Source organism: Hevea brasiliensis, chromosome 1 (genome assembly GCF_030052815.1).
Source record: "Hevea brasiliensis isolate MT/VB/25A 57/8 chromosome 1, ASM3005281v1, whole genome shotgun sequence".
NCBI lineage: Eukaryota > Viridiplantae > Streptophyta > Magnoliopsida > Malpighiales > Euphorbiaceae > Hevea > Hevea brasiliensis.
The window spans coordinates 16,673,872-16,689,394 of record NC_079493.1 but is presented as its reverse complement, the minus strand read 5'-3'; the positions used below and the strand labels follow the sequence as shown (position 1 = coordinate 16,689,394).

General features: G+C 35.3%; 1 non-coding gene across 1 annotated transcript; it reads left to right on the top strand.

Moving 5' to 3' along the window:
- Nucleotides 1–4,022: 4,022 nt before the first annotated feature.
- LOC131169661 (small nucleolar RNA R71) lies at nucleotides 4,023–4,129 on the top strand. Its single transcript, XR_009140554.1, has one exon. It is a non-coding gene; the product is annotated as a small nucleolar RNA R71 (small nucleolar RNA).
- Nucleotides 4,130–15,523: the final 11,394 nt, after the last annotated feature.

Below are 15,523 nucleotides of genomic sequence, written 5' to 3'. Positions count from 1 at the left end.
GATTTGCTACCACAGTGACTCTTGATTTTTTTGGCACTACTTGGACTGGACTTACCCATTTGCTGTCTAAAATTGGGTAAATAACTCCTGCATCCAGTAGCTTTAAAATCTCCTTCTTCACAGTCTCCATCATCTGTGGATTCAATGTCCTTTGAGCTTCTCTACTTGGTTTAGCCTTATCCTCCAGTAAAATCCTGTGCATGCACACTGATGGACTTATACATTTGATGTCACCTATTGTCCATCCAATTGCTTCCCTGTGTATTCTCAGAACTCTAATCAATCTGTCTTCTTGAATATTTGTTAAATTACTTGAGATGATAACTGGAAGTGTCTCATTATCTCCCAAGTAAACATACTTCAAATGCTCAGGTAAAGGCTTGAGTTTAAGAACTGGTGCCTGCACCATAGAAGGTAATAATTTTGTGTGAGATACAGGTAAGTCAATCTTTGATACTGGTAATGACTGCAATGCCATTACTGCCTCTTTAACCTCTACACTTAATGGTGGATCGGTACTAATTTCTTGAATTCCTTGGCTAATCACCACTTCTAACTCATCCTCCATGCTTAACTAAAAAACATCCTGCACAATTGTATCAATAACATTAATAGAAAAAACAAAATGGTCATCAGCAGGATACTTCATGGCATCATAAATGTTAAATTTGACAGACTCTCCATCAAACTCCATAGTTAGGGTACCATCATCCATATCAATTTTTGTGTTGGCAGTTTTTAGGAAAGGTCTTCCAAACAAAATCAAAGCTGACTTTGATGTGGGAACACTATCTTCCGTATCCAGAATGTAAAAATCTGCAGGAAAAATCAATTCTCCAACCTGCATCAACACATCCTCAACTACTCCCAATGGGTAAGCATTAGAGCGATCAGCTAACTGAATAATGACACTGATTTCTTTCAAAGGACCCAAATTTAAAGTTTGAAAAACTAAATTTGACATAACATTAATAAATGCTCCTAAATATGCCATTGCACGTTCAAATTTAGAATCACCTATTCTGCAGGGAATAGAAAACGACCCTGGATCCTTACACTTAGGGGGTAATTTTTGCTGAATTAATGCCGACACATTTTCACCTACACTGATCTTCTCATTATTCCTCAACTTGCGCTTTGTAGTGCATAGTTCCTTAAGGAATTTAGCATACTTGGGAACTTATTTGATCGCATCAAGTAAAGGTATATTCACCTCCACCTTCCTTAAAGTCTCCAAAATTTCTTTCTCTTGTTCTTCTTTCTTAGTCTTAGCCAATCTGCATGGGAATGGAGGAAGAACAAACTCCATAGTTAGGGTACCATCATCCACATCAATTTTTGTCTTGGCAGTTTTTAGGAAAGGTCTTCCAAACAAAATCAAAGCTGACTTTGATGTGGGAACACTATCCTCCATATCCAGAATGTAAAAATCTGCAGGAAAAATCAATTCTCCAACCTGCACCAACACATCCTCAACTACTCCCAATGGGTAAGCATTAGAATGATCAGCTAACTGAATAATGACACTGATTTCCTTCAAAGGACCCAAATTTAAAGTTTAAAAAACTAAATTTGACATAACATTAATAGATGCTCCTAAATATGCCATTGCACGTTCAAATTTAGAATCACCTATTCTGCAGGAAATAGAAAATGAACCTGGATCCTTACATTTAGGGGGTAATTTTTGCTGAATTAATGCCGACACATTTTCCTCCACACTGATCTTCTCATTATTCCTCAACTTGCGCTTTGTAGTGCATAGTTCCTTAAGGAATTTAGCATACTTGGGAAGTTGTTTGATCGCATCAAGTAAAGGTATATTCACCTCCACCTTCCTGAAAGTCTCCAAAATTTCTTTCTCTTGTTCTTCTTTCTTAGTCTTAGCCAACCTGCATGGGAATGGAGGAAGAACAAACTCCATAGTTAGGGTACCATCATCCACATCAATTTTTACCTTGGCAGTTTTTAGGAAAGGTCTTCTTAACAAAATCAAAGCTGACTTTGATGTGGGAACACTATCCTCCATATCCAGAATGTAAAAATCTGCAGGAAAAATCAATTCTCTAACCTGCACCAACATATCCTCAACTACTCCCAATGGGTAAGCATTAGAACGATCAGCTAACTGAATAATGACACTGATTTCTTTCAAAGGACCCAAATTTAAAGTTTGAAAAACTAAATTTGACATAACATTAATAGATGCTCCTAAATATGCCATTGCACGTTCAAATTTAGAATCACCTATTCTGCAGGGAATAGAAAACGAACCTGGATCCTTACACTTAGGGGGTAATTTTTGCTGAATTAATGCCGACACATTTTCCCCCACACTGATCTTCTCATTATTCCTCAACTTGCGCTTTGTAGTGCATAGTTCCTTAAGGAATTTAGCATACTTGGGAACTTATTTGATCGCATCAAGTAAAGGTATATTCACCTCCACCTTCCTGAAAGTCTCCAAAATTTCTTTCTCTTGTTCTTCTTTCTTAGTCTTAGCCAATCTGCATGGGAATGGAGGAAGAGCAAACTCCATAGTTAGGGTACCATCATCCACATCAATTTTTGTCTTGGCAGTTTTTAGGAAAGGTCTTCCAAACAAAATCAAAGCTGACTTTGATGTGGGAACACTATCCTCCATATCCAGAATGTAAAAATCTGCAAGAAAAATCAATTCTCCAACCTGCACCAACACATCCTCAACTCCTCCCAATGGGTAAGCATTAGAATGATCAGCTAACTAAATAACGACACTGATTTCTTTCCAAGGACCCAAATTTAAAGTTTGAAAAACTAAATTTGACATAACATTAATAGATGCTCCTAAATATGCCATTGCACGTTCAAATTTAGAATCACCTATTCTGCAGGGAATAGAAAATAAACCTGGATCCTTACACTTAGAGGGTAATTTTTGCTGAACTAACGCTGACACATTTTCCCCCACACTGATCTTCTCATTATTCCTCAACTTGCGCTTTGTAGTGCATAGTTCCTTAAGAAATTTAGCATACTTGGAAACTTATTTGATCGTATCAAGTAAAGGTATATTCACCTCCACCTTCCTGAAAGTCTCCAAAATTTCTTTCTCTTGTTCTTTTTTCTTAGTCTTAGCCAACCTACATGGGAATGGAGGAAGAACAAAATTATTAACCTTATTCAGTTTAGGTTCAGTATTTACCTCAACGTCAGGAACTTCAGATTCTTTTGCTCTTTGCTTCTTCCTTTTCATTGACTCATGTGGAGTCTGGTTATCAACTTCTTTCCCACTTCGCAACACTATAGCACTTGCATTTTCTCTGGGGCTCATGACTATTTGTGATGGAAGCTTTCCAGAACCTTGAGCTTCCAGCTTACTCACAGATGAGGCTAACTGACCAATCTGCCTCTCTATGTTTTGAATGCTATTTCTGGTCTCCTGTTGAAACTATTGTGTATTGTTAGCCAAAGCCTTAACAATTTCATCAAGTGACATACCTTGATTTGAGGGAGGTGGAGGTGGAGGTGGTTGATTCATTTGTGGTCTTTGCTGCTGGCATCGATTTTGCACCGGTTGATTCCCATAACTCAAATTAGGATGATTTCGCCATCCTAGATTATAAGTACTAGAATAGGGATCATACCTGCGTTGTGGCTGTCCATAATGTCCTACTGCATTAGCATGTTGCATTGATTCATCCTCTTGTAATGCAGGACACATGTCAGTAGCATGACCCGAACCCGAACAAATTCCACATACCTTAATAGTTTGCATGTTCCCTACAGACAACTGCCTCACCAAAGAAGTTAAATCTAAAATCTATTTCTCAAGGTTAGATGTACTTACCTCATTAACCTTCATAGGTGTGTGATCCATTCTCACTCCAAACTGCTGAGAATTTGTTGCCATGTTAGCAATCAGCCTCCTTGCTTCTTCTGGTGTCTTGTCAACCAAAGCTCCTCCACTAGTAGCATCTATCATACTACGGTCCATTGGTAGAAGTCCCTCATAGAAATACTGAATCAAGAGCTGCTCACTTATTTTATGATGGGGACAGTTTGCATACAGTTTCTTAAATCGTTCCCAATACTCATACAAGCTCTCTCCATTGTACTGCCGGATGCCACAAATTTTTTTTCTTATGTTAGCAGCAAGGGAAGCAGGAAAATACTTCTCCAGAAATATCTGCTTCATCCCATTCCATGAGTTGACAGATCCAGAAGGAAGGTAATATAACCAATCCTTAGCTGTGCCTTCCAGTGAGAAAGGGAAAGCTCGAAGCTTGATTTGATCCTCTGAAACTCCTTGAGGTTTCATGCTGGAACACACAACATGAAATTCTTTTAAATGCTTATGTGGTTCCTCACCTGCAAGACCATGAAACTTAGGCAACAAATGGATTAGTCCAGATTTTAACTCAAAAGCAACATTTAAAGCAGGGTATTGAACACATAAAGGCTATTGGTTTAGATCAGGAGCAGCCAACTCTTTCAAAGTCCTAGTAGCAATGGTTTCGTTTTCAGAATTTGAATCTAAATCCAAATATGAACTTAACTCCCTTGGAACTTGGACTCCTTCAGATGTACTCAGAATCTGCCTAGCTTGGTTAGCCAATTTTCTCAATCGTTTAGCTGTTTTTTCTACTTCTGGATCAAAGATCAACTCACCAAATTGAGAAGTTCTTGTCATAAACAAAAAGAAATCAAAGTAAAATAGAAAAATGACTCAAAACACTAGAAAACAATCGAATTTGGCCTCAAGAGGGTGGGGCCAAGGAATCCTACAGATTGATTGGTCTTAATCGGAACGTGGTTTCCTTCAAAATAGTTATGGGCCACTCTCCTAATTGAACCAAAATTCTTAATGAATAGTAACACCGTAAATTTTTTTTTCTAAAACCTGAAAACAGCAACAATTCACAAACAAAATTAATAATAGAATATCCTAAAACTAAAAATACAAAATCCAATAAATTTCAATCCTCGACAACGGCGCCAAAATTCTTGATGGGTGTCAAATCTACCAGAAATTAAATTAATTGAAATCACCAATTATGAAATATTTTCTGCAATAAGTGGTAAATCCAGGTTGAATCCTAGAGACTGAATTATTAAATTTCGTGCACTTGTGTAATGGAAAAAGAAACAAAGGTTGGGGGGTTTAATTCGCAATCCAAAGAAGAAATCAAAAATCCAAAATTAAGATCTAAAATTAAATAAGAAACTCTTGAATTAAACAAACTTTAGTCCAAGGTAATTCACATTCTAATGCATTGATTTGATCATAGACAAAAGAAAAACAATTATCTCTTATTGAATACTTAACGTAGACTTACCAAACAGTGAGGCAAAATCCCTAACTTCCTTATACTCATCAATTCGAGCCCAGCACTCTTGTTGACTCTAATTATTAACTGAATTGGTTTTAAGCAATCCTCTTTAAATTAATAACTGCTTTAAGAATAGGAAGTAGTTAACCTGAATATCAATTTATGAAGCATAAATCATTTAATTCACCCTATTGTTTCCTTAGGTTATTATCGAAAACTGGGATCATAATCAATAAAACCTAATTGCTACTCATGTTCAATCTTACACAACAATTATGGATTATGAAGATGAACTAGCAATTGACCACATTAAACAATTAACTAATAGGCCTTTTTAGCAAATCATTCAATAGATCAAAGACAATGAAATCAGAAAACAATAAATATTCAAAAAGATATAAATTAAATTAAGAACCTAATCTCATAAATCATGCAAAAGAACTTGAATCCCTTGAACTGAATTAAAAACTTAGCCACTCATGTTCATGGCTTACAGAAAAATAAAGGAAAAATAAAGAAGAAATCTAAAAGAGAGAATAGAGAATGAAGGTGTTTTTGAGGTCGAGAGGCTGCTGAATGGTTGTGTTTTAGCTGCTGCCCAAAGACGCATTTATAATAACAAACCTAATCCCAAAGATAGGAACCAAACTAGGAAAAGTTTTGAAATTCAAAAGACAGATTTTCAGCCTATATTTACTTCTCTGAAATCAAGGCCGATTTTCAGTGATTTCCTTTCCAAATTTGTCTCTGCCCTCTTTAGGAAAGTTGTAGCCCTATTTCTTAGCTTTAAAATGGGTACTCATTTGCCCAAATCCGAGGTCTACAGCCCAAGTTATGGCCAAAAAACAGGGACTGGTTCAGACAAATGGTCCAACCCGTAGTGACGAATTCATTGCCCTTTTTCACATTTAAAATGGCCTCATCTCACATCCAGCCCTTCATAGAAGTTGTAGAGGCAGATCTTAAGGTTTAATTTGGCTTAGGCTTGCTTCATTTGGATGTTTGGAACTCCAGATACAAAATAAATACTAAAACAGGTTGTGATACATCAAGTCTGGGCTTTTGCAATAGATCCATAGACCATTTTGTCAACCTTGGAGACTGATTTGGGCTTTGGTCCCCCTTTATCATTTGTAGTGCTCTATTTTAGATTTTCAATGGATTAAACAGCACTCAATTTAGAGACCCACAACTTTAGAAACACCTGAAAAATACAGCAAAGGTCAAATCCTGAAAATTTCTCCATTTAATACAATTATTCCAACAATTATAAAAAAAATATGCCTAAATGATAAATATACTTTAATCAACTGAATTATGCATAAAAACACACTAGAAACACTAAATGTGATGGGAGTAAAATTAATAAATAATGCACTTATTAACTGTATAGCTGAGCGAGAAGTGTCACATTCGGCGCCGGAATTGTCACACCTTACCCCTCTGTAAGGCATAACATGATCCCGTAGAATACCTAATGAACTACCGAACTTCACCTACCGATAACTCATTAAGTACCCTACAAGGGATTTTAAAATAATTTTCTACTTTTTATAAGTGGCGAGCATTTTCTAATAGGTATTAAAACATTTAATTAGATTTTGTAAACTAGTTACAATTTTTGTTCCATTTATTTTTCCACAAATTTTATAGAAATTTTGGTAGAGTGCTGTCTATATTTTGAGAAAACAATTCTTCAAATTCCTGTAAAAAGCACTTCAAATAATTTGTCTCAACAACTTCTTCAAATTCACAATCATCCCAATCAATTTCAACATCATTTATCAACTTTCAAAAATTCAAATCCACAATTTCCAATTCAAATACCATCCAAAATATTACTAATTACTTTTATTCAAATTAAAATAAAATACTTCCATTCATATGTAATTAAATATAAAACAACTTATATACATCATACTAAAAATTTATATTAGGAAAATCCAAACTAAAATTTATTACAAACTTTGTACAAACTGCTCAAGACCAGTTTTACATATCCATACCTTTACATATATTACATACATCAAAATAAATTTTTACAGTCAGGGTATAAAATATACCCGATAACTTCAAAGCAGGTAGCTCTTCAATCCTCAGCAGCTCATTCTGCTGCTCCTCTAGTCTCTAAATCTGCGACAGCAATAATAGCCATCGCTGAGTACTAGGACTCAGTGGTGCACAACATACTAAAACAAACTTTATGCGGAATTTAAATCACATTTATTCAAATTTTAAATTGAACATGAGCAATACATTCAAAACATGACTTATAAAATTTTAATCCAAACAATTTCATTTCATATATCACAAAACACATTTCATAAAAACACACAGTTATATCATGTCTTTCGAAACAAATATAATCTCAATAGCCAGAGGCTAAGGAGAAGTCACATCACAAGGCTAGCTAGCTCAGATATATGGGAACCCATTCTTTTTCTTCTTCTATTGGCACACACCTCAACACTTCAGCCAGAGAAGGAATCAAAATTCAAAACTGATTTCCCCCACTAGTCATGCTAGTGAGGTGTTCAAATATATGGTAATGACACTATGGTTTCAAAACTTATCTTAACAATTTACTAAACATTTATTGTCATTTCAAACATACAAAAATAAACTTTCAACAATTCAAAGTAAAAGCATAATACACATTTCATGCACTTTGTAAATGTATTTTAAAGCATATTGATGTTGTGCACAAACCTTAAGCGAGTCGCCTCTTGGCCTAGACTCGATCCCTCGAGTTCTTTCCCGGTGTTCTTTTCCACTGAAACACATAGTTTCATAGTGTTTCAGTATCGTAACTCATCGTTAATCCAAAAATAAATTCAAATTCACTTATACCTAGGTTTAATATGCTAAACTTGGCGTTCTTTAAATTTTGTATTTCAGGGTTACTATTCATGATACTATTCAAGTCAATTTGTTGACTTTCTAAGGCTTAATAGGTATGGGAATTCCAACTTCACCCACATACCACATTTTGGTTACTAAATTTATTGGTTTTGGTTGTTTATTCAAATTCTAAGTCTTTTAGGCAAATTTGTAAATTTTTAGTTTTGGGTGTCTTATGTTGTACTGTTCCATTGGTCATTTTACTGTTAGAATTTGGCAAATTTTCTTCATAGAAAATGTTCCCCATTATCTTAAATTTATTCTCCTTTTTGAATCACTCCAATTGGAGTTTTGTAGCTCAAGTTATAGCCATTTAAATCATGGCTGCCGGATTGGACTTAACCTAGATTTTTGGGCACCAAACTGGTTTTAGCAATTTTAGGTCACCAACTTTGGGTGGCCAAATGACTTGGTTAAGGGCATAATTTGGGTTTGTGTTCTTCATGAAAGTTTTAGTTCTATATCTCAAATTTCCACTGATAAAATTTCAGGTCATTTAGACCTGCCTAGCCGGAGTTATGGCCAAATGAACTGTTCATTTGGTCATTTTTGTACAGGTCAGATTGCCTAATCCGGATTCGGTCAATTTGTTCACTAGGTTTTTGTCACTTTTTGGGCATGAATCCTAAATGAAAAATGTTCCATTTTGTGTCTATTTTCATTCCCAATTGGTCTCATACCAATTGGGCTTGTAAATTTTTAGTTTTGGTCCCTGAAAGGGAGCTTGGTTCTGCTGCCTGCAACATGACCCTAAGCAATCCGAATTTGTATTTGGTTCCAATACTTCTAACATACTCTAATTGGTCACAAATGTAACACCCCTATTTGCATAGCCTAGTATATTTTACTGTTCTGGTGACCGAAGTCGGTCCGGACAATTAAGGGGATTGAAACCACACTTAAGACAACTAGAAAAGCCATAAACACAAATAATTAGTAATTGTCAATTAGTTAAGTATAAATAAGAAAAATAGAACATAATAAGTTAAATGAGCTGAGAGTCACAGCGATGGGTGACCTTCTTGGGAACGACTGCGAAGTTGATTTAAACTCAAATTTCGAACCGTAAAATGTGACGCCGCGGTCCTTAGAACCATTACGAACACAGTGGAAAAGAGAAAATCACGGAAAAAGGTTGTTAAGCCAGTCAAATAATTAGGTCAAGGAGCCGGAAGAAATATTGAATTATTTACAAACCGGGTTGAACCGGCGAGGGGCAGTTTGGTCAATTGAACCCGAGAGCTGACTCCTGACCTAACTGTCAAATAAAATCGGAGAAAAGAAAATTTCAGAGTCAGGAATTAAATTAAAGAACTAAAAGAAAAATAAACAAAAAAAAAGAGAAAAAGAAAAAGGTGTAGGGAGATGACATCATGCAGGACATCATGCATGATGCCATAAGTATTTTAATTAAAATTTTATTTAATTGGAATTTATGGTCTTCCATAAGATAAATATACGTAAAAAGGAAAAGAAAAAAAAAAAAAAACAAAGTCTTCTTCTACCCAAGGTTGCCGCCTCTCTCTTCTCTCCCTCACAAAACCTCCATTCAAGCTCTATTGTGAGCTTGAAGAACCAAAAATCCCACCATAAAAAAATAGTCTACCATAAATAAAACTTGTTTGGGCAACTAGAAAACAAGATCTAAGGGAAAGAAAGAAAAGAAAACTTGAAGGAAAGGAAGAAGAAAATTCTGCACACAAGGTTAGTAAACTAAACTTGATTTGTTAGTTGATTTAGTTGTGTTTATAGCTTGATTAACTTGTAAATAAACTTGAAATGAAACAAAAACATGTGTGGAGGACCAAACTGAATTTTGGCCAGCAGGTGTATGGGAGTATAATTGTATGGTTTGATGGATTTGAATGAGTTTATGGACCTCTATTAGTTGAGTGATTATAGTTAAAAGCTTTAAAATTGGCTAAATGCAAGGAAATTGTGAATTAGGGTTTTGGACATTAGGGTTTAGAGACAAAAATGTGAGAAACTTGTAAATGATGTCTTTGACCTAATTTGAAGTGAGAAATGGTCATTTGTGACCAAATGAAGTGTGTTGGAATGTTTAGAGTTAAGGTCAAATTCGGACTCAATGTGGTCATGCTGCAAGGTCCCTTTGAGGGACAAAAAATGAAAATTTACAAGTCCAATTGGTATGAGATCAAATGGGAATGAAAATAGACACTAAATGACACAATTTTCATTTAGAAAGCATGCCCAAAAAGTGACTAAAACCTAGTGAATAAATTGACTCAATTCGGAAAATCTCAGTCTATCCCTGTACAAACTGACCAAATGAACAGTGTATGTTCATTTAGTCATAACTTGAGCTAGGCAGGTCAAAATGAAATGAAATTTTACCAGTGGTTAGATGAGATATAGACCTAAAACTTTTATGAAGAACACAAACCCAAATTATTCCATTAACCAAGTCGTTTGGCCACCCAAATTTGGTGACCCAAAACTGCCAGAACCAAAAATTGCCCAGAATTCTGGGTTGAGTCCAATCCGGCAGCCATGGTTCAAATGGCTATAACTTGAGCTAAAAAACACCAATTGGAGTGATTCAAAAAGGAGAATAAACTTAAGACAATAGGAAACATTTTCTGTGAAGAAAGTTTTACCAAATTCCAACAGCAAGATGACTAATGGAACAATGCAACCATAGGCACCAAAACTGAAAATTATCAAATTTGCCTAAAAGACTTAGAGTTTGAATAAACAACTAAAACCAACAAATTTAGTGACCAAAATGTGGTATGTGGGTGAAGTTGGAATTCCCATGCCTATTAAGCCTTAGAAAGTCAACAAATTGACTTGAATAGTACCATGAATAGAAACTCTAAAATGAAAATTTCCAAGAATATTAGTTTAAGCATATTTGGGCTTGAATTAAGTATTTATGAATTAATTATTGGATTTACTATGAAATAAGATACTGAAACACTATAAATGTTGTGTTTCAGCTGAAAAAGACCCGAAAGGTATAAGGGACTGAGTCAAGGCCTAGAGGCGACTCACATTAGGTTTGTGCACAAAAATTTTTAAATTATAGTTTTCATAATGGAAATTGATTTGTTATACATTGTGAATGTTTTTGTTCATTATGAATTTCGAGAATGTTGTGTTTCCTATTTTACAATTGAAATTTGGAATGAAAATTATATATTGATTTGTATGAAATATTTGAACAATATGGTTTTGAATTTAGTTATGGCTTTGAAAATCTTATTTGAAAAATAGTGTGTTGCCTACTTTGTAAATGAAAAGTTTGGAATGAAATATGATTTGCGAATTATATGAAATGTTTGAATAACTTGATTTAAATTATTTTTAATTCATACTTGCCATGACAGTATTAATATGTTCCTCCTCCACTTGTGGGGTGAGTATGATATTTGATCAGTTTCCTCCCTCTCTGGCTTCCCAGTCTGAGGGGTGAGTGTGGATGAGTACTCATTAGCTAGCTGGCCACCTCCCTCATTGATTTCGATTAGTGGGGGTGTTTGCCTTGTCGTGATGTACACACGACATGTTCAAAAATTTTGTGTCATGGCCTAAGTTGTGTTATTGTTTGGTAACACTATGTTTATTAAATTGTTTGATCAAGTTGTGCTATATTAAGTTTTGAAAATTATGATTTGTTATAAATGTGATTTGAGAAAAAAAAATTGTGAAATGCGATTATGAGGTTTTTGAATGATGATTTGTTCATAATTGTTTTCTATTATGCATTTTATGTTTTATTGTGCACCATTGAGTATTTATATACTCAGCGATAGCTTTAACTTGCTGTCCCAGATAGAGAAAAGGACATAGCAGCAAAGTGAGCTGCTACAGTTAGAGAGGAGAACAATTGAAGAATTTTTGTACAGGTATTGTCTATACCCTGGTAGTTTAGTTTGATGTAAATATGATAGTATACATATGTATCTCTGTAATTTGAGCAGTTGTACAGATAAAATTGTAATAATATTATTTTTGAGATTTTGCTTCTGTAAATTAACTTATGACTGTAAATTAATGATTTAAAATGTAATGTGCATGAGTTATGAAATGTTTTGAGATTTTAATTCTTGATTTGAAATTTGGATTTTGAATTGAAGTGTTGCTATTGCTGTTGATTTGAAGTTTGGTGGTTGCAAATGAAGTTGTGATTGAAAAATATATTGGGAGTATTTCTATTTTCAGGTTTTGAAGAACTATTTTCTCAAAATACAGACGGCACTCTGCCGAAATTTTTGTAAAAATTGCGGAGATTTTAAATATCTAAAACTTTGATTTATGTTTGGACTCTAAATGAAGGTTTTTAAAATTTGAAAAAAATTTTACCCACCAATTCCAAAATGAACGAAAATTGTTTTAAAATCCCTTGTAGTATATTTAATGGGTTACCGGTAGGTGAAGTACGGTAATTCATTAGGTGTACTACGGGAACATGTTACATCTTACGAGGAGTAGGGTGTGACATGTTTAGTGGTATCAGAGCAAGGTTTTAAAATGAATTTTGAACTGTGAATTTGAAATATTTTATCGGTAAATACAACTGCTCAAATGTTTGATATATATGACATATTTACATCATGAATATGCGATAACGGAGGTCAACCTCTTTGTGTTTGTTATCAGAGAGTAGAAAATTTCTGGAAAATGGAATGGAAGAGGGAGATCATTTCGTAGAGCAATCTGTCGAGGCTGAGGCCTGAGGAGAAGCCCCAGCACTCCAGAATGTGAGTGGGTCAGCCACTCCAGCTCCTCCTCGAGCACCGCAGTTGCTTGCTCAGTTTTTACAGCAGATGGCTGCGTTCTTTCAACAAATGACTGGAAATGTGCCACCTCAAGCACAGACACAAGCACCTGTAGCACAACTACAGCCTCCGGCTCGGCAATATGAGAAATTAATAAAATTTGGGGCCACCGAGTTTAAAGGCACTGTGGATCCACTGGAAGCAGAACAGTGGTTAGAGAGGATGGAACGGGTTTTCAGAAAACTACAGTGTGCTGAAGAGTTGAAGTTCGAATATTCAGTATTGCTTCTGCAAGGGGATGCATACGAGTGGTGGAAGACCATCCCCTACAGTCTGGTAGAGCCACCAGTCCTTACATGGGCAGACTTTTTAAGGGAATTTCAGCAAAAGTGGGTCCCCGATGCTTATGTAGACATGAAGCTGCAAGAGTTTTTAAATTTGAAGTAAAGGGATAGAACTGTAGCAGAGTATGAGCGGGACTTTTCAAAGCTAAGCCATTATGCTGGAAGCTTAGTCTCCATACCCAAAGACCGGTGTAAAAGGTTTGAGGCTGGGTTGAGGCCTAGCTTGAGAATGCAAGTGGTAGGGTTCCGACACTAGAATTTTTCTGAATTGATTTCACAAGCCCTAGAATTGGAAAGGATAGAATCAGAATTGACAGTGAAAAAGAGTACACAAGAGAAAGAGAAAACTGAAAAGGTTACTGGTCAAGCTACTGAGAGTGGCTCTGGGAAAAGAAAACATTTTGGAGGATCTAGCTCGCGTAAATCGGGTAGAGGTATATCGTTTAAACAGAAATCATCCCAATCCGATCAGCAAACTCAACAGAGATGTAGAAATACGCTATCGGATCGACTTTGTGAGACTTGTGGTAAACCACATAGTGGAGTATGTTATAGAGCTATAGGAGCATGTTTCAATTGTGGAGGGACTGGTCATTTTGCTAAGGATTGTGTAAGTCCACGCCGTTATGGATCATTCACCACGTTAGAAGGATCAACCCAAGTTTCTACCCCGAAGAGTTTACCAACAGTTGGTAGAGGCAGAGGCAGAGGTAGGGGTAGTACACCTGGAAGTCAGAGTACTGTGAATCAACCAGGACAAGGTGATGCTCCAGTGAGAGTATACACTATGCGACAGAAGGACGAGGATGAGACTTCTGGTATGGTTGCTGGTATTTTCTCAATTCTTAACTGAGATATGTATATGTGTAAAAAAAAAATTTTTTTTGATATGTTAGTGACTAGTCTTTTTAAAATTAATTTTGGAAGAGTTTGTCAGTGAAAAGTATTTGCTAGCACACAAGAATTTGTAAAGTTGATTAGTAAGCCTAATTATATAAGGAAAGAGAACCTAAAAGTAAGTTATAGTAATATAGCTACCTTAGATGCGAGTAAGGGTATTACTGCTGATAGATGTCAGTGAGTACCATAATCAAAATAAGTTCAAGATATTAGTGAATTTAAAAGAAATAAGATATAGGGAAGTTTGTTCTATTGGGATGTATCGTAGTAACTATGCAATATTCTTGATGTTTGTGCTGTAAGCTGCAGATTACAGTACTGACTTGGGATTTATTGTGTAGAGCTACGTACTACCCAATAGTACACAAGAATAAGAATAGTTGCAAACGACATCTATTTTAGTACAGTTATGATAAGATAAAGTTTTCTTATTGGAAAGGAGTTTGAAAATCCTAACCTGGGATTTAAAACTCTAAAGTTAGAATATTGAAAGGTTATAGTTCAGTACAAAAGACAATAATGACTACACATTAGTGCAAAATAAGCTATAGAATATCGATAGATAAAAAAAAATAGAACAGTAAGAAATGAGAAAAATACTAGACGAGGAATTGCCACCAAGGCAAGCAATTTACTTAAGATGCGTAACGATATTCTGAATTATTTTATCAAGAAAGAAATAAGTTAAACCAAAGCAAACAAGATAGTGCAAAATGACACACAGGCCTTGGTCATAAATGGAAATGATCAGATAATGGTTATGGACCTATGGCCAAGAAAGAAATGACCACAAAAGAAAATAATTACTAAAACAACAGTAAGAAAAGACTAAAATATTCTAAACTAAACTGAAGGTTACATCAAATGATTAAGAGATTTGATAAGAAAAGAGTAAAACTAAGTTTTCACCCATAGGATCACACGAGGTAAGCAATCGATGAGTAAATAATATTGGTTAAAGTACTAAGGAACCATCATTCAGGCCAGGAAGTTACTTAAGAGCGTGAATAGGACATGAAGAGGCAACACCCACAACTGTTCAGAGATTGATACCAGGTAAAATTTCGAGAACGAAATTATTTTAAGGGGGAGAGAATTGTAACACCCCTATTTGCATAGCCTGGTATATTTCACTGTTCCAGTGACCGGAGTCGGTCCGGACAATTAAGGAGATTGGAACCACATTGAAGACAACTAGAAAAGCCATAAACACAAATAATTAGTAATTGTCAATTAGTTAAGTATAAATAAGAAAAACAGAACATAAGAAGTTAAATGAGCTGAGAGTCACAGCGATGGGTGACCTTCTCGGGAACGACAG